At 45.8% G+C, this 22500-nt stretch overlaps 1 protein-coding gene across 2 annotated transcripts in view; it reads right to left on the reverse strand.

The window, feature by feature from the left end:
- The window catches only part of CUNH15orf41 (chromosome unknown C15orf41 homolog), a 151540-nt gene that overhangs the window by 119536 nt on the left and 9504 nt on the right, over positions 1 to 22500 (reverse strand). The gene's annotated exons all lie outside the window — the stretch shown is intronic.

Below are 22500 nucleotides of genomic sequence, written 5' to 3' on the forward strand. Positions count from 1 at the left end.
CAAGTCTAAAATGATATAATCAACTAAAAGATCTGTGAAAGATCTGTTACGAACCGAAGCAGACTTTAGAAACAAGGAGCTAAGGGACTTGTTACACTTTATTCTATGAGCTGCACAAATGTTGATCAGTGCTAGCTTGAGTTTGGAGCAGTCACACTCCAGGCCAGTAGAGACCTGGAGGACTGAAAGGTAAGAATCTTCCCTTGCTTGCATTATGGGCTTTCTCCTGCCCCCGTCCCCCAGGGCTCCTCTCCTGCCTCTTGGGGTTATTCCTCATCCCCACCACAACCCCTCAGACCCTTCTCTTGCTTACTTGTGGCTACCTGTGCTATCTGTCTCAGGCACAGAAGGGTTAAACACCCCCTCCTCAATTTGCTCTTCTCTGGACTGAGCCTGGCCCAAAGAGTAACACTGGCAATGGGTGTCAAGTTAACCCTTCCCTTCAGACAGCACAGGCAGCCACTCCCACCCCTCAGGACACAGTATAGGCATCCACAAGTAAGAGGGGCAGGGGGTCAGTGAGCAGCAGAAATCCTGGTTTTTCATTTCCCATGGAAAAACAGAGAAAACCATGGATTTCCCCTTTTTATCAGAGAAAACACAGAATTCTCCTTTTAGTAGAGAAACCTGCAGATTCCCTGCTTTTGCTAAGAGCTCTGCAGGCTGTTTGAGCTCCAGCCTGTAAGAGCTGTTTGCAAACATGGCAGGAAACCTGCAACCCTGCCTGAAGGGGGAGGGAGAAGGGCAGGGCCTGATACTGTCAGTCACCGCTCCACTGAGTTCACCTTCACTCTTTGCTCCTGGAGCCTGAGGTAAGTGGGGCTTTCAGGGGGCTGGGGGCCCCTCTGGCAGGCCTAGGGGGGTTGCGAGTCATGGCTGGGCGGGCACCAGAAGGGCTGGGGGCAGCCAGGAGCCAGGCCTGGCCCTGCGTGAGCAGGCAGCAGCAGTGGTGGAGCTGGTTCCATGCTGCTTCTGTTGCAGTTGCCTGCTGTTGGGGGCAGGGAGCTGCAAACTTGGGTCCATGGCCCCGGCTGTTGTGGGGGTAGTGAGGGGCACCAGCAGGGCTAGGGGTCTTTAAATTTTAATAACGGCTTTTCGGTTTTTTAATCAGAGAATGTGCGATTTTTTTATCAGAGAAAACCAGGATCCCTGGTGATCAGGGAGCTGGAAGGGGGTGGGGGTGGGGGGGCAGCGGGCCTGATCTGGGCCAGCAGGGAGGGAGGGGTAGGTGGGGTGTTCACACTAAGGTGTAGCATAACACAAGCTCGGTAACACAGATCAAAGATAATTCTGCCCAAGAGTGGTGTAACTTTGAGCTGCATAAGGAGTGTTTAAGACTAGTTTCAGGTGTTAATGTGCAGACAATCTAGGGGGGTGGGGGTGGGGGGGCAGCGGGCCTGATCTGGGCCAGCAGGGAGGGAGGGGTAGGTGGGGTGTTCACACTAAGGTGTAGCATAACACAAGCTCGGTAACACAGATCAAAGATAATTCTGCCCAAGAGTGGTGTAACTTTGAGCTGCATAAGGAGTGTTTAAGACTAGTTTCAGGTGTTAATGTGCAGACAATCTAGGGGTTTAGAGCTCCAGGAGCAACTCAAAATTGCTATGTAACAAGGTACTAAAATGCACCGTCTGGGAAAGCCTTAGGGCCTTGTTGCATGGTAATTTTGGGTGGCTCCTGGAGCTCTTAACCCCCGGACTATCCACACATTAATGATTTAGAGTGGTGTCAAGCACTTGTTATGCAGCTCAAAGTTACGCCACTCCAGGGCAAGATCATCTCTGATCCGCACTACCCAGCTCCTGTTCCATGAAGGTGTAGCAACTCCCCACAGATGTGTTGCCCGAGTTGAAGTCCTTCAGTATCCCAGGATCTTTCACACCCCTGCCTGTAAAGCATGGATAGAAGCCTGTCCTGGTTTACTAGCCCTTTAGTGATAACTCACAGCTACAGCTCCTAATCCTGTCCCTGTTTACCAGGTCTCTAGTGGCAAATCACAGTGATGCTGGTGGGGGATAGTCAGAGGTTTCTAGACTAAGGGCGTGACTGCTCCAAGCTAGCACTACACCGATCAACAATTGTGTGGCTCACAGCATAAGGTGTAACAAGGCCTTAATAACGGTTTAGGCAGGCCTTCTAAAGTGTCCAATTTAATTAAACCCCCCCAGCATTAACCCCTTTTGAATCACTGTCTGAGATTGGAGCAAAAATTAATAAACAAATATTTTGTTAAATAAACAAAACGAATACATTAGAAAATATATTATGTAATTTATATTAAGTGTCAAATATTAAATCCCATAGGATGATTTTTGAATAAATATATATCTAAGAGCTTAAAATAATATTTTGCCTCTAATTATTCTTCCTATCCAGCTGCCCCTACCTCTCCTTACCTCCAGTTGGGACATGACCTTAGTCAGAAAGTATCACAGATGCCAGTCAGTATTGCTCTAAGGATCAAACAACAGATGAATCCTTTTGTGAGTCATGTGGCCAGCTTTCCTTTACTCCAGAGAACAGAAGTCTTTTTTCCACGGCGCACACAGACCCTAGCAGTATGAGGAAACTAGTCTGCACTGAATCCAGTGCTACGAAACAATAGTGAAAATGCTATTGCCATGTCACTACATCAGAAAATGAAGCAATCTGTCCATTCTGCAAGAAATCTGTGCCTGCAGAAGCCTTTTCTGTATTTTATAATCTAACAAGTTATAAAAACACAAGCAAAACAGTTTTTGGGTTGTTTTGAAAAACTGGTAATGTTTGACTTCAACCTCTCTTTCAGAGCTATATCTGTTTATGGAACTTCTGACTCGTATTGGTACGTATTCCGAGAACACAGAAATCAATCTTCAATAGACAGTTGTATGGATTCTGCCAATAGTACACATTCTCTCTCTCAGTTCTTTCATTTGTACCTTTTCTGGGAAATTCTGTTCAGTTACTATAAGCCATAGGATTGGAGCGGAATATATAGTAACATTATAAATATTTTTTGATATGGAGGTGTTTGGTGACTTGGGAGTTGCAAACCAGTAAGATTTACTCTGGTGGCTAATAAATTGTTTGAAGTGATAATTAAAACAAGAACAGCTAAAACATCACAAAGAAATAGGGACAAATGAATACTACTTCTGAAAAGAAGTAGTCGCAAAAAGATTTTAAAGGGTTACCGGGAGGTCTGAGGGAAATGCTGCAAGGCTGCATGGAGCCGGCACACAGCTGGGTGGATGGTGGGGGGCATGGCAAGCACACAGCACAGCAGTATAAAGCATAGGACAGTGAGGGAGGGGGCTGGATGCAGCAGATGGAGGGGAAGGGCAGGGAGAGAGAGACGCGCGCACACACACACACACACACATACTCTGTGGGTCAGGGCCTGGGAGGATGTGGGTCACGGCAAGCTGATAGTTATAGTAATGGGTCCCAATGTGAAAAAGTTTGAGAACCACTGATATAGGTTATAAGGTAGCGTTCCACATTTTTGGTTTTTACTGAATTTAACCAATTTACCTGATTTTCTATTGTGGTTATTTTTTTTTTTTAGTGATTTACACCCATTTTTCATGCACCCCCTGTACTTCCTGGGATCTGTGCAGCAGTGGGTGCTGCCACCTCTTTCCATGCCCCGCCAGACGAGCTCCCACTCTATCCCTCTCCCCGCCCTGCGCTGGCTGGGCAGTGCCTGGTGGCATGGGTGCAGGGGTCCCAAGGGGCTCCGTCCCCTCTGGCCCAGTGGCGCAGCAGAGGCTGGCCCCACCACAGCCCCCCTGCTCTGGGCCCCCCAGGTGGTATGGGAAGGCAGCCGGGGCCAGAGCCGGTGCTGGGCTGGGGGGCGATGAGTTCTTCCCCACCCCCCCATTTCCTCTGCAGACTTTCCCACCCAAGGGGGCATGTTCAGTGACGTCCTCCTTTTATCCCAATTTCAACCCATTTTTTCTGTTTGGAAGATAAATGCCGAAAAATTCCCAGAATTTTTTTTTTTTATTAAATAAAAACTGAAAATGCAGAACACTAGTTATAGGTTTGCTCTTACCTGAAACACAGTGTTCAGAAATATAGCGTTTAGTTCTGGTTACTCTATATCAGGGCTGTCCAATTGGTGGCTTGAGGGCTGCAAATGGCCTGCAAGAGTTTAATGTGCAGCCCCAGGCTCCTATGTAGTCACTAGATAGGGCTCTAGGCTCCCCACCTCCCCATCAGCTTTTGCTTCCTACTCTTGCCCCAGAGAGTGGGGTTGATGCAGCCCCCACTGCCAGGAGAACCATGGTAATGTGTGAGGGGAAGGTGAGGGGGACTGCCCATGTACCCAGAGCATGTGTATGTGGGGGTGGCAGAGGTGCCTGTGGCTTGCGCTAGTGTGGCCCCTGCTAATTTGCTTTGCATGGCATGTGAACCCTAGCCACTTAGAAGTTGGACAGCCCTGATCTATATAAAAAAGAGTACAGCAGAAAGAGGTTGTTAAAAAATGGGAAAGAATTATTTGTAGCTTAAAAAACCTTTTGTATAAAACTAGTAACACTGAGATGTTTACTTTAGAGGAGACTAAAAAAAGGGGACATCAGAAAGGTAAGAGAGCTGGACAGAAGCTGAGTGCTTCTATTTACTGTCTCTCAGTGGAAGAACAAATGAAACTCAAAGAAATCAAAAGGCAATTTTAAAACTAATAATTACTATTACATACAACATAAAATTCAACTGTGATGCACACTGCTACAAAACAACAAGGCCAAAAAATTTACAAGATTAAAAATATTGGATATCTGTATACAAGTAATGATAATTTAGAAACAAATATATCAGCAAGCATTACAACAAAATGGATGAATTTTGAAGGGTGTGACAAGACTCTAAGGCAGTCAAGGCCTTAGACAAGGGTACAAACTCCCCACACTAACCTCTCCAGCCATTCTCCCTCACACCCAAATGCCCTTCAGATCCTCATCCCTTCTTACACTTCTAACACCACCAAGACTTAGTCTTTGTTATGAGGGTACAAACTCCCGTGTGGCAAGATACTATATTATAAGATCATTATATATAGGGATAAAAAACCCTAACTTCAATAACTAGAAAAAACACTACAGCAGAACTGGGGAAGACTGAACGTAACACAATGTGTTTTAAATATTTATCACAGAATCATAGAAAATTAGGGTTAGAAGGTACCTCAGAAGGTCATCTAGTCCAACTCCCTGCTAAAAACAGGACCATCCTCAACTAGGTCATTCCAGCCAGAGCTTTATTGAGCCAGGCCTTAAAATCCTCCAAGGATGGAGATTCCACCACATCTCTAGGTAATCCATTCCAGTGCTTCACCACCTTCCTAGTAAGAGAGAGTTTTTCCTAATATATAACCTAAACTTCCTTTGCTGCAATTTGAGACCATTGCTCCTTGCTCTGTAATCTGCCACCAGGGGTGGGCAAAATATGGCCTGAGAGCTGGATCCAGCCTGCGGAGGGACTTTGACCAGCCTGTAGTGGGTGTCTTGGATGCCCCTGCTCCAGGCACCATCTGGCCTGTGGCACACATCCTGCTACCCCCTGGGCATGCAGTGGGGCTAGGGTGGCTCCTTCCAGTTGTCCCCACTGGCCCTAGCCCCATGGAGATTGGCAGGGAGACACGGGCACAGCCTTGACCTAGGCCTTCCCCACACTTGCTTTGGACCTGCCAGTGGCATAAAGAACCAGCTCCAGACCAGCCAGTGGCAGACCAACTGGGGGTGGGTTGGGTGGACGTGTGCTGGCTAGAGAGGCTGGGGTGCCTCCCGTGTTTTGTATGTAGCCCACCTGCCCACCCAGCAGGCTGAGGGCTTCTTTTGCTGTTCTGGCCGGAAATTCTGGCTGCCACCCCTCCTGTCATGGCCGGTGTGCTGCACTGCTAATTCTCCTGCAGAAGTGCTGTGGGGTGGGAGGTTGGGCCCTGCACAGGCTGATTTGCCTCAGGACCCATACCCTGCTCAAATCGTCTGGGGGCGGGAGGGGGGGGAACACAAATGCAGGCATTGTCTCCCAGGCACAAGAGACCCATGGGACATCACTGAGACCATCAGGGACCTGTGCGCACAGCCCCGACCCCGTCCTGTGCCTGCTCTGGACTGGCCCACCCACAATGAGCAGCAAGGGCAGTAACAGCACCCAGGCAGAAGCTGCTGCTGGGTGCAGGGGAAAACTGGCTGCCCTTGCCTTGCTGCTGCCAGGCCTTCCTTGCTGTGGTCACCCAGAGGCTGCCTGGCAGCTCTTCTCTGCTGTCATTGCTGCCTCTGCACCTACACTGCCTCTGGGTCAGCCAGTGGGGCAGCGGTGGCAGTGGAAAGGAGCTGCAGGGCATTAAGGGTGCAGGCTCCAGGCAGCCCTAGGAAGAAAGGCCCAGCAGCAGCCAGAGCAGTTGTTTTTCCCTTCCACCCAGCAACAGCTTCTGTCTTGCCAGCACCACTCATCATGGGTGGGCTAGACTGAAGCAGGTGCAGGGCAGGCCCTGTCTGTGTACGCAGGTTCCAGGATGGACTAAGGGTGGTTCGCTCTGGCCAGGCAGGTTTGGAGCGTGCTCAGGGTGGTCCAAGGCTGGGAATGGGGCTGTGCACTTGGCTACCGGCTGGTCCAGAACTGGTCCGCTTTGGCCAGGGTGAGTTCCAAGTGGGCGTGGGGTAGGCCAGGGACAGGTGCTCAGCTGCTGCATATGGCCTGCAAGGGTGGCAGGGAGGAGCTGTGGGGCGCATGGGATCTGGGTTTGGTAAGCTGTTGCGGGGGGAGAGGGGATTGGGGGTGCTGACTGGCTGGCAACAGCTCCCCAAAATTACCTATGTGGCCCATGTCCCCAAATAATTGCCCACTTCTGATCTAGCTCCATACTCTTTTTAACCATCCTTTAGATAGTTGAAGGCTGCTATCAAATCCCCTCATAGTTTTCTTATGTTCACTAAATAAGCCCAGTTCCCTCAGCCTCAGCTCAGATGTCATGTGCCCCAGCCCCCTCACCATTTTCAATGCCCTCTGCTGGACTCTCTCCAAACTTGCTTACATCCTTTCTGTAGTAAGAGGCCCCAAACTGGGCACACCAGTGCAGAAGCGAGGGGAATAATTACTTCTCTTGATCTGCTGGCAACACTTCTACTAATGCAGCCCAATATGCTGTTAGGCTTCTTAAAAACAAGGGCACACTGCTGACTTGTATCCATCTTACTGTCCACTGTAACCACCATGTTCTTTTCTGCAGAGCTACTGCTTAGCCAGTTGGTCCCAAATTCTTCCGTCCTAAGTGCAAGACTTTGTACTTTTCTTTGTTGAACCTCATAAGATTTCTTTTGGTCTGATCCTCCAATTTGCCAAGGTCCCTCTGAATCCTAGCCCTACCCTCCAGGGTATCTACTACTCCCCCCACCTTGGTGTCATCTGCAAACTTGTTGAGGGTGCAATCCATCCCATCTTTCAGATCGTTAATGAAGAGATTGAACAAAACTGGCCTGAGGACCAACCCCTGGGGCACTCTACTTGATACCGGCTGCCAACTAGACATTGAGCCATTGATTACTCTTCTTTGAACCTGAGGATCCAGCCAGCTTTCTGTCCATTCATCCGATCCATACTTCCTTAGCTTGCTTGTGACAATATTGTGAGAGACATCCACAGAACTAGGCATATCATCATAGAAGGCAATCAAGTTGTCAGGCATGACCTGCCCTTGGCAAATCCAGCTCTTTCTTAAAGATGGGCACTATATTTGCCCTTTCCAATCATCTGGGACCTTCCTTGATTGCCACAAGTTTTCAAAGATAATGGCTAGCGGCTCAATAGTCACATCAGCAAACTTCCTCAGCACCTTTGGAAACACTGCATCTGGCCCCATGGACTTGTACACATCTAGCTTTTCTAATTAGTCCATAACAAGTTGCTTCACCACTGAGGGCTGCTGACCTTCTCCCCCGCAAAAAACTCCTAACACTTCACTCTCACTGTTGGCAAGGGTTTACTTTATAGTCCACAGCTGGTTCCAGTGGTAAGCAGGAATTGTCACTACAGCAAATTTCTCCGTGTCCTCAGAGGTCTGAGCTTCTCTGTTGCCCTCAATGGTTGCCTCTACCTTACTGCTCCAGGCTTTTCTGCTGCAATCCCCATGTGGCAGACTCCCCCTGCACAGGCTGGCAGGCACTCAGAGAGGCATACACAAGCACATGCAGCTTGCTGGAGTCCACTGAGCCTGCTGGTGTGAAGCCCCAGAGACTGGAGACAGTCTGCCATGAGGCCCCATCACAGGATAGAAAACATGATGCTTCTATGTATCAGCCAAACTTTAAGCATTTGGTTTAGAAAAATAACTTTTGTATGGGCAAGTTATTCTTTAACTGTCTACTGCAGGGTTCCTTGCAAGGACTACTCTCTGAATAGTGCTGAATGTCTATTGTCAGACACATGCAGAGATGAATCCAGAATTTTTAAAAGTGGGGTATAGGAGCAGCAACTGACTCTAAAGGGTGGCTGCAATCCCTTGCTCCTATCTTCCCCCTTCCACTAAGGTGGTCAGACTGTGCCATAGGAGCAAAAGTAAGGGGCTTAAGTCCCTGAAGTAGGTAAGAATCTCTCCCCGCCACAGATTTCGATACCTGCTCCCTTCCCCTCTGTGCTCAGCAGCACCTCCCCTTCCCTGCCCTCCCAAATTACCCTTCACTCTCTACTTATGCCTCTGGGTGCAGGGAGAACCACCCACTGCTTTTGTCATCCTAGCTGAGGCTGAAAGGGGTGGCTGCATTGAGAGCCAGGCTCAGACAGGTATAGAGATAGTAGCTGGTGCATTTCCCCCTTCCTGCTGGCAGGGAGCACCTGGGAAGACTGGGCAGGGAGGGGAAAATGCCCACTGCTGCTGTCCCCCCACTGCCCCTGGGCCAGCAGCAGAGGGCAGGGGAAGGGATGAGCGGGAAGAGAAGGGAGGTATGGCTGAGTATGAGGGGAAAGGGAATGGATGATGTGAGGGAGAAGGTGGTATTCTTACTTGCTTGTGGGACGTTCCCCAGCTGCTTCTCCTACTGCATAGTGTGAAAGGGGGGTGCAGTGGTGACCACTGCATTTCCTTTGGATCCACCCATGGATAAATGATATTATAGGAGGAAACGATGGTTGGATTGCTAGGGTACTGCAACTCATGCAGACTAGTATTATCTAATTATTTCCTTATGATTCTCCCATCTACTTGTATCTTTATGGGGTCTCTTATCTTACACTTAGATTGTAATCTTTTTGGGACAACAACCGCCTCCCTGTTTCTTTATGGCGAGTACCATAATTGGGATCTGATCTATGGTGGGAGCTCTGGATAAAGGATGTGTACAGATATTTATTTCTACCAGAAGAAATTTCTACCAGCAGTTAAGCCAGGGAGAAGTATATAAATGTTCACTCTCCTGGAAGTAATTCAGCTCTGGTTGTTGCTGGGTTATTTTTTTCCTGGAGTTGTCATTTTTGCTCCATAAGAAAAAGACTGGATTTCTATATACTTTTGGTTTCTACCAGGAGAAGAGTGATTCTCCCAGTAGAAACTGAATGTCTGTATCCAGCCAAAATCTTTTTGATACAAGTCTCCCTTTGCATTCCCCTCTTTAAAAGGAGAGAGACTATAGACAAAACATTCAAGAAGCTGAATGAAGACAATGCTTATGTCTATGCTTTTTTACAATACTGTACGATAGGGATAAAGGACAAAGCTCAGTCTCTTTGAGACTGTGGAATGAATTCTCCTAGGAGGACTTTATTTCCTTCTCCAAGTGCAGGGCACAATCCTTTTACCTTGTCTTCAGAGAACTATATATACAAAGACTTTATGTGAGTGTATGTTACATATCACTAGAAACACACACACAAACTTAACCTATAATAGCCAGGAGTAAAACTGCATATACTTCTCCCTAATTCGACAGAACAAAAGAATAAATGAACCTTCATTCTACCTAATACAGAACCTCCCACCTATTACAAATTTGAAAATAACCTGAAGATTTTTGTTTGGGGGGGGGAGTGGAGGGGGTTGACCTCAGGGAACATTAACCACACTTGAAGGCAGACTGATCTTTAATCAAAAGAGTCAATAGTCAAAGATCTTCAGTTAAATCAATGCATGCTATCTGCACTGTGGATATTTTTTCCCTAGTGTTGCTAACTCTGTATTTAAAAAGTATAATTCAGCTAAAAGAAAAAATAGGGGAAAATCCTACTCATGAATATCTATTTCTTTAATGTTTTGAACATCTCTGGTAAAAATTAAGATCAAAATAGAATTCCTAGATTTTCGAACTGTGACTGTAGTAGTTTTACTGATCTTGTTCTGTACAATTTATGGGACAACCCAAACATTTTGACAGCTTTATCATCAGGTAATAGACTTCCTTTTAGAAAACTCCAGTTATTAGTATATTTATTTGACTCTAATATGAGGTTCTTTTTCCCATTCAAAATGAGGAAAACAAAGCCTTGTCTTGTAATCAAGTATCAAGTAAAATTACACCACCTGCAGTCAGAAGAAGTAGCAGGAATCCACTTGGTAAAGCTTAAGGTGGCACGGGACCCAGAGCTGGAGCACCCAGAAGCACGGTACATGGTGGCAGGGGGAGGAAAAGTGGCCAGTGGGGCAGGCAGTGAGGTAGGACAATGGCAGGGGTATCAGGCAGTGGGTACAAGTGGCAGAGTGGCAGGCAGAAGGTGAGTCACAGGCACAAAGGGGAAAGTGGCTGGGGTCAGGCTGCCTCCCCCTCCCCCCAACTGCTTTTCCCCCTGTTGCAGCAGTGGGGGGAAGGGATAATGAATTTAAGATGAGCTTCCAATATTTGGAAAATTATAAATCTAATTACTGGGGGGGTCATCTTAAATTCAAACTCATCCTGGATTTGGGTATCATATATCTATTTCAACCTTCCACAGAATTGTCTCTTAGATATTTTTTACTGTAAGTTTAAATCTACTACCTTGTTTTTGTAAGTACACACATACATAGAACACATTTTAGGTGTTACATCTAATTATGTTTACACCAGTAGCACTCAATCTTTCTGGCCACATGGGCTACATGAGTGGGGCATGGCCAGTCTGTGGGTGGGATCTGATGCAGAATCAGGACACAGAGCCAGCCTCATACACTGAATGGGAAGCACAGACTAAACCACATACTGGGTCTACACCAAGAATGCTCAACCTCTGGATGGCATGGTACCACAGGCTAGCTACAATGTCTCAGAAAATTTGGTGATGGGGGAGTGGAGGCAGCAATTGCTGCTGCCCTCCTGCCAATTTTCCAGATCTGTGGGGAGCCCTGTAGGCCATAGCATACTAGATAAGTGTGTGGAGATGGCCCAGGACCTGATCTGGACATAGAGGCAGGTGCTAGCTAGAGGCGATCTAGCTGTGTGGAGCCATAATCTGCTAACATGAAGTCCTGAGTTGGGGGGTGCTAGGTGAAGGTGGTCTGGAGTCTGGGCCTGGGATCTGATCCAGCCCATGGACAGGCCCCATGCCACTCATCCAGCCCATTGCACAAAAAAGTTGAGCACTACTGGTCTATGCAACAATTTTAAAAGCTTATTAGTAGGAACTGAGGTCAGGTATCAATACATTAGAGATACAGGACCTCCATCTAACCCAGGAGGTGCACAGCCCCACCAGGGGAGACGCTTTGTTGGAACTGGTCCTGGCTACCTGCTGAGGGGTCTGCGGGTGCTCGACCACCTGAGCGACAGCGATCATCACCTGCTGAAATTCACCATCCAGCGCAAGGTGGCAAAGGCCTGCAGCAAAGCAGCAGCCCTGGACTTCAGGAGGGCGGATTTCAATGAGGTAAGATGAATAGTCAGGGTGGCACTGAGGTTCCAAAGGGGAGGGGAGTCGGGTGTCCAGGAAGCGTGGTTGTTCCTTAAGGAGACGATCCTCCAAGCCCAAAGGGAGGTAATCCCAACGCGGATGAAAGGGGGCAATAGGGCGCAAAAGCCCCCATGGCTCACCAAAAGCATACGGAAAAGTCTCCTAGCTAAAAAGGAGGTGTACACCCAATGGACGGGAGGGGCCATCACCAGGGAAGACTATACCTCGGTTGCTCGGGGTTGTAGGGGGGCGGTCAGGAAGGCCAAGGCAGAGATGGAACTGGGACTAGCTACTCGGATCAAAGATAACAAGAAGTCCTTTTTTAAATACATAGGAGGTAAAAAGAAGGTACCGGGTAACGTGGGGCCTCTGCAGGACACGCTAGGAAATCTGGTCATCACACCAGACGACAAAGCTAACCTATTTAACAATTTCTTTGCCTCCATTTTTCTGAGCAGGTACTGGGTCACCCCCGCCCCCCCACCAGGACCCCCGTAGGTCCCAGGAGAGGCACACCCCGGCCTAGGATCAGTGAGGACCTAGTCAGGGAACTTCTGGAGGGACTGGACATATTTAAATCAGCAGGTCCTGATGATCTCCACCCCAGAGTGCTGAGGGAATTAGCAGAGGTCATTGTGGGATCGCTGGCACGGCTTTACGAGCATTCATGGTGCTCTGGAGAGGTGCCAGAGGATTGGAAAAGGGGCAATGTGGTTCCCATTTTCAAAAAAGGGAGGAAGGAGGACCCAGGAAACTATAGGCCAGTCAGTCTTACCTCGGTCCTGGGGAAGCTTTTTGAGAGAGTTATCCTGGCACATTCCCGCGAGGGGCCAGCAGGGGAGATTACGTTTAGGGGCAACCAACACGGGTTCATTAGAGGCAGGTCCTGTCAGACCAACCTGGTGGCCTTTTATGACCAGGTCACAAAATCCTTAGACGCAGGTGTAGCAGTGGATGTAGTCTTTTTGGACTTTAGGAAGGCCTTCGACACTGTCTCCCACCCCATTCTCATTAAAAAACTAGGGGACTGTGGCGTCAACACCTACACAGTCAAATGGGTCACTAATTGGCTGGAGGGCCACACCGAGAGAGTGGTGGTGGATGGGTCATTTTCGACCTGGAGGGATGTGGGCAGTGGGGTTCCACAGGGCTTAGTCCTCGGGCCTGTACCATTCAACATCTTCATCAGCTACTTGGACGGAGGGGTAAAAAGCACCCTGTTCAAATTTGCAGATGACACTAAGATACAGGGGGAAGTGGGCACGCTAGAAGGGAGGAATAGGCTGCAATCAGACATAGACAAGTTACAGGGGTGGGCAGATGAGAACAGGATGGGTTTCAACACTGACAAGTGCAAGGTGCTGCACCTGGGGAGGAAGAACCAGCAGCATACCTACAGGCTGGGGAACTCCCTTCTCGTCAGTGCAGAGGCAGAAAAGGATCTTTGAGTCATTATTGATGCCAAAATGAACATGGGCCGACAGTGTGGGGACGCAGTCAGGAAGGGCAACCGTACCTTGTCATGCATCCACAGATGCATCTCAAGCAGGTCCAAGGAGGTGACCCTCCCCCTCTATGCAACACTGGTCAGGCTGCAGTTGGAGTACTGTGTCTAGTTCTGGGCACTGCACTTCAGGAGGGATGTGGACAACATGGAGAGGGTCCAGAGGAGGGTCACCCACATGATCAGGGGGCAGCAGGGCAGGCACTATGAGAAGAGGCTAAGGGACCTGAACCTGTTCACCTTCCACAAGAGAAGGCTGAGGCAGGATCTAATGGCCATTTACAAACTAGTCAGAGGGGGCCAGCAGACATTGGGGGAGTCCCTGTTCCCCCAAGCGTTACCAGGAGTGACTAGAAATAATGGTCAGAAGCTGGCAGAGGGTAGATTCAGACTAGATATCAGGAGGCGCTACTTCACTGTCAGGGTGGCTAGGATCTGGAACCAACTGCCAAGAGAAGTGGTGCTGGCTTTTACCCTGGGGGGCTTTTAAGAGGAGGCTGGAGGAACACCTTGCCGGGGTTGTTTGACCCCAGTACTCTTCCCTGCCATGGCAGAGGGTCGGACTTGATGATCTGCTCAGGTCCCTTCTGACCCTACCAACTATGAAACTATTAAAGCTCTTTTTTTAAAGCAAAGGCACACTGTGATATTTTAAACCTGTTGTATTGTAAAATTTGTTTTACATGTAATTATAACCTATTTGGGGAAAACAGAATTTTGTTGCAGTTTAGGAAAAATTTGAAAAATGTGCTAAAGACTACATTAACACACTGCAAGGGAGTACAAGTTAGTTTACTTACCCAAATCCAAGACAACTTCAAACATTAGCTGAGGGAAAACCAGCTGCGGTGGAGCAGGAGAATTTCCCTCCACTCCATGAGGCTGCCTGAGACTTGCAGGGGTTAAGGCAAGGCTTCTTCTCCCTCCCTCCTGTGGCAGCTGCTGAAGCAATCAGTAGCTGGGAAGGGGGGAAGGCTGTTGATGGTCAAAAAGCCCCCACCACAGGGGCTTTCCCTTCCCCTACATGCCGTGTAGACCCTTGTAAGGGGGGCATGGATGTCTGTTCCCCTTCCCCCTTCCTATGGATGAATGGAAGCAGGCAGAAAACAGGCTAAGGAGCACAGGGGCAAGGCAGTCCCTGCTCCACTGGAGCAGACAGCATAGCACAGGACTGCCAAGCATCCTGGGATGCTCTGGGACTGTGAGGTAACTTGAACCAGGAAGGGATCTGGGACAGAAGTTCCATAAACTGGTTTGATCTAAATCAGGCCTGATACTACAATCCAACCAGGTTTATTTTAAACTGGTTTTAGTCATTTTGAAAGCAGTTTATGTGCACTAAACTTCTGTTCTGTTACAGGTTTAAACCAGTTTCCAATCACTTAAATGTGTAACTTCTGTCCCTAGCCTGTGAGTCTATTATGCTCCCCTAGGTCACGACAAGAAACAACTAATGCAATGCTTTTATTTATCCCCCACATACACAAGTTTTTGTGTCAATGATTATCCATTTTTCTGTTCAGACATCCATCCTACTTGTCTTTTTTTGTCAAGTTCGTACACTTGGCTTCTTCAGTTCTTCCCTTATCTTGGCACCTGCCCTCATTCATTTTACTTTGCTCCTACAATTGCCTTCAGCTTTGGAACAAAAGTTAGGATTTACAAAGGAGTCTGAAGATTAAAGAAAAACTATGATCTTCCATGGAAGCTAGAGAGTTTGGGGGTGAGGGGAGAAGTCTCCTTCATTTGTTGATGGTTGTGGAATCTTCATCCTTGGAGGAGCCTTGGCTGGGATGATCTAGTTGGGGATGGTCTTGCTTTGAGCAGTGGGCTGGACTAGATGACCTCCTCAGATCCCTTCCAACCCTAATTTTCTATGATTCCATGATTCATATCCTTATCCCTCCGGGAACATTTTTTGGCTCAGCTGCCTCTAGCAGTATCTGATGCAGCAGTACAATGAAGGTGATTTTTGACCAGTCCCACAGCTAGTCATTTTGGAAGTAACTCATGTGACATAGTTAAAATGTCACTTCTTCCTAGGCTCTTCCCAAGATATGCTTATTCTGCTGTGACCCAGGTGATTAGAGCAGAGGTTGGCAACTTTTTCTAAGTGGACCAAATGTTTGCAACTCAGTGACCACTGTGGGCCCCCAGTCCAGTGCTCCCAAAAACCATGGTGTACAATGATTTGGACCAACTAATTCAATATTGGGGTAAAGCAGAAGCTGCAAATTGGAGGCAGTGAAAAAACAGTGCTCCACACAAAGGTGTTGCCAATGCTGCAACAGGTAACTTGCCAACCACTAATAATGGTCAGAAAAGATCCAATGGCTGGATAGCAGCAGGGGATTGGTGCATCAATAATAGAATGTGGAATGGTTCTGATTTTTGTGGACCGTCTCTGTGCAGATCCAGAGTGCAGGCTGTAGGCTGCCAACCTTTGCATTAGAGGGAAGAAAGTGAGTAGCAGTCATACGGCCTTCATGTGACTGATGCAGCTGAGCTAGTTACAGTTTAAGTGGATTTGGTCTGTACCTACATATGCTACACCCATGCATATGACACAAGGGAAAACAGCAGTCCTAAAGACTTTGCATTGTATGCACCTTTGGCATGTACACGTTTTTAATCTTCCTAACAGCTATGCTGCTGTGAATTTGGGATAGCTCCCTCCAGCAGTGATCAGGCTATATGTTTGCAAATATTTGTCTGTTTTGTATACTAAAGTACAGTGAACCTCAATAAGAACTGGAAGGTCCCCTTCAAATTAGTGAATATGACTAATTACAAGTACACAAATATACACGAAGCAAGCAAGCAAAAACAGTGCATCAGAATATATTTTATTTTGACATTTTAGTTTAAATAACTTGGTATTTCAGTTTCATAATATACTAAATGTTTTATGAAAACACTGACAAATGAGCCTACTAAATACTTTCTCTATAATACATACAAAAAAAATTGGAGAAGTGGCAAATCAAGATAATTCCGTTTTATGACATTATACTGTGGTTGATCTGCCTTTTGTATCCAGGGATAAACGGTTTCATATCAGACATTTTATAATTTGTCATGTAATATTTGCATATAACTTACAAGAAAAGTAATACTTATCAGCAGACTGATGATCCTACACCTAGTTTTTCCTTTCTCTCTCAGTTTGTACTGTTGGACTGATGTTATTTAGGTAACCCAACTTCACAGGTGTGTGAACATGAAATGTACCAATAAAATTTCATTTTTTCTTTTTTTTGGATCAGAAGCAGAGAGGCTCTACCTGGGTTGAAAATGATTCTCCTGCTTTTTAGAGACATCTCCTCCCATCCTACTCATGGAATCTCTACTTTGCTGTTGCCTGAGGAAGAATGTTGCACAGATCCATGCATGTTCTAGACAGTTTAGAGCAAGGGTGGGCAAAATATGGATCTTGCCAACCAACTGATTGTATCCAGCCTGTGGATGCCCCCACAACACTCCCTTTGTAGTCAAACCCCTCCTGCTCCAACCCGGGGCAGCCTACGCTACACTCCCAGCCCATGCCCACTGGTGGCACTGCCCTGGCCCCAGCCACAGTACATAACTTTCAGCGAGGCTGATCCCACTGCTTCTGCTGCTTTCAGTGAGGCTGATCCCACCTGGGTACTGCTTAGCTCTCACCATGTCCAGTGGATCCTCCTCTTCCTCCTGCCCCTGTTGCACCACTCTGGGCAGCAGGTAGCATGCTGAAGCAGCCATGGAGACATGCCCAGCCAGGCAGAGTGGAAGAGCTGAGCCCCAACACGTGGGGCTCGAGTTCCCAGCCACTTTCCACCCATTCTACCTGCCTGAAGTGATGAGCAGCCACCTGTGCTGCTGTATGTGCTGCTGGGGCTGGGGACAGGGTGGTCCCGTTGGTAGGCAGAAGGTGGGTGAGGGTGTAGTGCAGGTACAGGCTGCCCTGGACAGGAGTGCAGACTCGGCCCCATGCAAAACATGGCAGGGGACAGCTGCAGGGTGGATGGAGGGGGCATGCACCTGCACCGCACCACCTGGGCAAGTTCTGCTGCATGCGACCCCACCCCTGGCTGGCTAGCATGTGGGCAGCCCCCTACAGACAGGCGCACTTCCCCCACCCCCCAATATATACAAGAATAAGACTTTATTTTGAGATGTTATGCAATCACCTCTATATATACTACTCAAAACCCCATAAATTAGGACAAAATCATTTTTTGAAATAAAATGAAAATATGTTATAATAGATGTTTATTTCTTGTATTATGTATTTGGTATATGATTTTTTTAATCTATAATTTGTTAAAATGATGTCTTCTGAAAGATTGTACATGTGTGGCCCTTGACAGCCAAAACTTAAGTGGTCTACCAGCTGAAATAAATGCTCCCACGTGGTTTAGAGGCACCTCATAAGAACTGACTGGCTGCTCTGAGAGGAGCAGCAGAAGCCAAATGGTTTTGTAGATAAGGCATTTACATGGCTGGAATGACGTTATATTTCCAAAACAGCAGTCCTGTCCCTGGGTAATCCCAGTATGGATAGGCTCTCGATGAAAGGTCTGATATACCCCTGGATACAAAAGGCAGATCAACCACAGTGCCTTGTCAATGAATAAAAGGCAATGATATTCATTTTCCACTTCTCAGATTTTCAGTTCTTCAGGTTGCAAACGGTGGGATGTTTGGATCCCAGCAATGGAAGAAGAATGAACTTATACTGGATGAGTTAATACTACAATTGCCAAGTAAACTGCATACCTTTCTGACACAGAAATCCATACCTCTTTTTATATGTGCATAAATAAATATGGTGTCCTGATCATACCAATTCAAATGGACAGTTTTTAAGATACTATTTATCTGGGTTTAGATTGTCCTTCATCCTTTTCTAGAGAAGGGAGTTAAAATTATTCTTTTATAAAAGTGCCCTGATGAACAGAAGAGTCAACTCTCTTTTCTTCTCTCACTCTCTAGCCAAATTTATAGAAAATTGAAACAACTTCAACAAGATGAGAGGTTGAAGGGGACAGTGGTTGGGGGAGGCAGAGGCCAGGCCAACGAGGCATCCACCCAAGACTACCCTAGAGGTCAGTAGTTAGGCCACCACTGTGCAATACATTGAGATTCAAATGCAAGAAGATGTTCAGAAAAGACATTTTAAATCATGTAATCACCATGAAAAGGTTTAAAAAAAAAAACAACAACTAGGGGGTGGGGGAATCTCTACCACCTCCCCCACACTGTATTTAGTATGATGAGCAGAAACTCAGTGAGGGAGCACGTTTTGCCACCCTCCCCCCTCCCCTGGCCAGGCGCCTTCAGGGCAGGATTGGCAGCTGCGGCAGGGGCTCAGAGCACTGTCCAGGGGGTCAGCAGTGGCAGCTCCTGGCGGTGCGGGACTCCTGGCTGTGGGTGCTATGGTATGTGGTTGAGAATCACTGATCTACCTAACAGGATTTGAACCCATATCTTCCACCTTCTAAAAGAATACCCTAACCACTAGGTTAAAGGGTATTGTGGCTCAGAATTCTTCCTGCTGTAGCTATTCCACTTTTCATGGAATATTTAATCATTCACTGTGGCAGAAAGAGAACACACAAGACAGAATAATTTTGATGCAAAGGGGGACAACCCTCGGTTCCAGTTCCTGCTTTTCTGAATACTTATAAAATAATGTAATAAAATATTGTTTAACTGGTTTAAGCATGAAATTTAGCATAGGTGCTCAGCACTGTCCAGTCAAGGGCACTTACGGACCTTCCCAAAAGCAGACACTCAGGCAGTCAAGGAACTTTAATGCAAGAAACTTGGGCACATATAGAATTTTGGTACCAGGGTAAGCACTGAGGAATTCAATTTTCAACTTATTGTAGGCATATACATATCAAAGTCCCTTGATGGATATAGTATCAAGCCTGTAAAGGATGAGGTGATCTGCTCAAATGTTATCAACCTGATCACTCTTTTTCTGTTTTGTCAGTTACATTTGCCTTATTAGCATGATTGTAACAAGGGGTTGTGACGATTAGAGGCCTGAGCAAATGTTCTTTGAGACTGACTTGGGGGGGCGGGGGAGAGGGAAGTTCTTTGGAGGGAAGTTCCAACACACTGACAAATAAATCAGATAAATCTATCAAAGTTACAGTCAACAGAAGCAGTATCAGACCTGTGAATGGATAATAGGTTTTGAGTTTGCTTGAGTGGAAGCATTAGAGGAAGAACCAAGTTTTTACAAAGCTGTTCACAGCATCCCCAAAGAACTCAAAACTGACAAGAGACTGAGAACTGGCATACAAGGCTCCTTTGCAGAAACCAACTGCTTAGAGCTTGTTAAAATTCTGCCTTGTTGAATCCCAGGGCAATAGATCTTTGGAGAATATGTATGCTCTTCCCAGGGCTTTTATGCACCTTAGAAAACAGAACACACATATGCCGTATAAAGTGTTCTAGATACGTAAACTTTAAGCATTATTATTCATTGCGAGATAACATTCCACCAGGACAATGCAGTGTTGGAAAATGTGAGGTATTATTATGCGCGTGGTCTGTATTATGCAGAAATAGGCAAATCAGTTTCCAAAGCTGACAAACTTCCCCTTCTCTTCTAAAGAAAAGATTTAAGTGGAATTGAAGGAGTCCCCCGTCTTATCTTCCTACGAAGTCACTGTAACCCCGCACCCCAAAATAAAAACAAGAAAAAAGCAAAGCAAACCCCCAAAACAAAGACACAAGTTGGTGGTCATCTATGAGTAGGGAAACACATTCAGCTGAAGATGTTTGAGAATACTCTTAGTGGAAGACACTGAGAAAGTCAGTAAATTCAGTATGTTTCCTATTGTATTCACATGCTTTTTCCAGACTGTAGGCCTGCATCTCCACAGTTTTTTCAAAAGGAGGCAACACATATTTTACTGGTAGTAACTGAAGTACTACTGCATCAGCAACATCCTTTCCTGGAAGGAGAGACTGGGTAGTTGAGTACTTCTCAATCATTAGGATTGATAGTGCAACATCAAAGAAAAGAGAATCTCTGTCTCTTGCTCACACCAAATGTTGCTGCCTAGCTTGCATCACTACTCAGGGGCAATTCCGCTCCACTAAGTCCCTTGTGCAACTGTTCTGTTACCTTCCTAGTTTCTGACCCTTTGGAAAAAAACTTCTTAAAACTCTTCATCTTTATGAGACAAAGATGCATATAATGTATACAACTTGTCTTTGACACAATAGGCTGTGCATTCATGTCTATATTTTCTGATTAAAATGCTCCAAAGTATACCCTCAATGCTTAATTCTTTGGGAACTTGCAATTTGTTTTCCTTGGGAAAATTCTATGTCTCAAGTCCACATATAAACAGACATTTCCCAATGATACATTGGTAATCACACATCCATAAAACGGAAGACATGACCCCCCCAATATGTAGTTTATCACACTATATACTACCAGGGCAATAAGCTGTATCTGTGTCCCCTACTGCTAATGTCCATACATTTTTGTAGAAGGAAAACAATTTGAAAACACGCATTGATCTAACAAAAGTAATAGTACGTATACAGTATCCTTCTGTCCCAAAGGAAAAGCTTTATTTCCAGTTTTAAAGGTGAAAAATTAAAAATACAAACCAAGACTGACTGAGACTTGCAGCTCATTAAAGCTGGGGTGATTTCCCTTATATAGAATTCTATTGATCTCCATAGTCCACACTAGACAAAAAGTGTGGTCAGGGAGGGGATGATGGATGCCTCTGCCAATAGCACTGAACAAACCTGTTAGCTAATTGCTACCAAAGACAATTATCCCCGCATTGTTTCATAATGGAAACACATTACAAAACTCTAATATACACACAGGGAAATTTGATGATTTGACTGCGAAGCCATGTGCATTGAATTTCATTGCCAAAGGCCAGCCAGGTCGCTGCTGTGAAGGGGAAGAAAGTGTCAGAATAGAAGCCAAACTATCTTGCAAGCTCCTTACTAAGATCAGTTTAGCAACTCCATGGAATTCCACAACCCTGCAATTTTTCTTCTCTTTTATCATATAGTGCTAACAAATGATGCCATTTTACAATGAAGTATTCTGCAGGTCAATATTATGTTTTCCTCTTGCTATAATTAAAAGCCAATGCTAAAAACTGATTCTTTACAGTTCTGATCTCCACTGTGGATTTTTAAATCATTCTTATTTAGATTACAAGTTAGCCCACTGGCAACCATTTAACATAAATAGTGGTTTACAGTGTTGTATACAGCAAAAACAACAACAAATGTGTGTCATGAATTTGCTTTTGAAAAACTCTTAAAATAAATCACAATAAAACTGCCATTGAGCTAAACAACTATAAAATCTAAAAATGCTTCAAAATAAGGATTTATCTGATTATACATAATTATAGTGCAATACAAGAACACAGTACTGTATATACATTTGTCTCCTACCCCAGAAACCACATTCCTGGAATGCCTTTTCTAAACATGTTTCTAAATACACTCATGCTCTTTCCTGGCATACTTGGGCAAGACATCTAATTCTAGCAGTGTAGTTATAAGAATTCTGATATACAGTACACTTAAAATTGTATTCAGTTCTGTTTGACTGTGTAGTATAAGATGATGCAAAATAAAAAGAAAAATGTACTGAAGATATGCCAGCCTTATAAAGATAAATTAATAGTCACAAAATTTATGATCAATCTATTAACTTCATAATTCACAAGTCAATGAATTCTGTTTACTGTGTTTGATACTGCTCTATATAGCTAGTCTACCTGCTTCAGATTATGCTGACTACTATTTTGACAAGACCTGGATAGCAGTAGGTCCAAAGCAATCAGAAGGTTGACTTTGACAAATGGTGGTGCTGCGGCGAAGTTGAAAATAACACACATCCACTTTAATCTCTTTCTTGATTAAATCGAAACCATACCATTCTGACATCATGTGATTTGCTCATGAAGCATCACTGCAGGTTACTTTAGAGGCTACATCTATTGAAATGATATTGAATTTTTAGGGGAAGTACTTAATTCATTCAAATGAAACCTTCACAAGGTAACTGGGCCACCAGTCACTGATAACTGTGCAGATTCAAAGAAAACCAAAGGAAAAATCCCTGACAAAAAACACCATCTGCTACTGGATGATATTTTAGTAGG

This window comes from Alligator sinensis, unplaced genomic scaffold, assembly GCF_000455745.1.
Source record: "Alligator sinensis unplaced genomic scaffold, ASM45574v1 scaffold36_1, whole genome shotgun sequence".
In the NCBI taxonomy this organism is placed as follows: domain Eukaryota; kingdom Metazoa; phylum Chordata; order Crocodylia; family Alligatoridae; genus Alligator; species Alligator sinensis.